The sequence below is a fragment of the Fulmarus glacialis genome, unplaced genomic scaffold (genome assembly GCF_000690835.1).
Source record: "Fulmarus glacialis isolate BGI_N327 unplaced genomic scaffold, ASM69083v1 scaffold27957, whole genome shotgun sequence".
Taxonomy (NCBI): domain Eukaryota; kingdom Metazoa; phylum Chordata; class Aves; order Procellariiformes; family Procellariidae; genus Fulmarus; species Fulmarus glacialis.
In genome coordinates, this window is record NW_009221704.1 from 2,177 (window position 1) to 2,466 (window position 290).

Consider the following 290-nt stretch of genomic DNA (forward strand, 5'->3'; position numbering starts at 1 on the left):
AGCCGGGGCCTGATACCACCACATCCCTGCTGGGCAGCTCTGCCCAGGGGCCGTGGTGCAGGGGGCATGGGGAATCTCCTTTGGGGATGCCTTCCAGAGGTAGAAGTGGAGTTTATCACCACTATCCCATGGAGAGGTGGGTTTGAGGAGGCAAAAGCTGGAGATGCTGGGGATTGAACCCAGGGCCTCTTACATGCGAAGCAAGCGCTCTTCCACTGAGCTACATCCCCTTGCCTGAGAATGGCCTGCACCCAAGTGTCCTGCTGCCCGCCCTGGTCCACTTGGCCCCA

General features: G+C 60.3%; 1 non-coding gene across 1 annotated transcript; it reads right to left on the bottom strand.

The window, feature by feature from the left end:
* Positions 1-158: 158 nt before the first annotated feature.
* TRNAA-CGC lies at positions 159-230 on the bottom strand. Its single transcript has one exon. It is a non-coding gene; the product is annotated as a tRNA-Ala (tRNA).
* Positions 231-290: the final 60 nt, after the last annotated feature.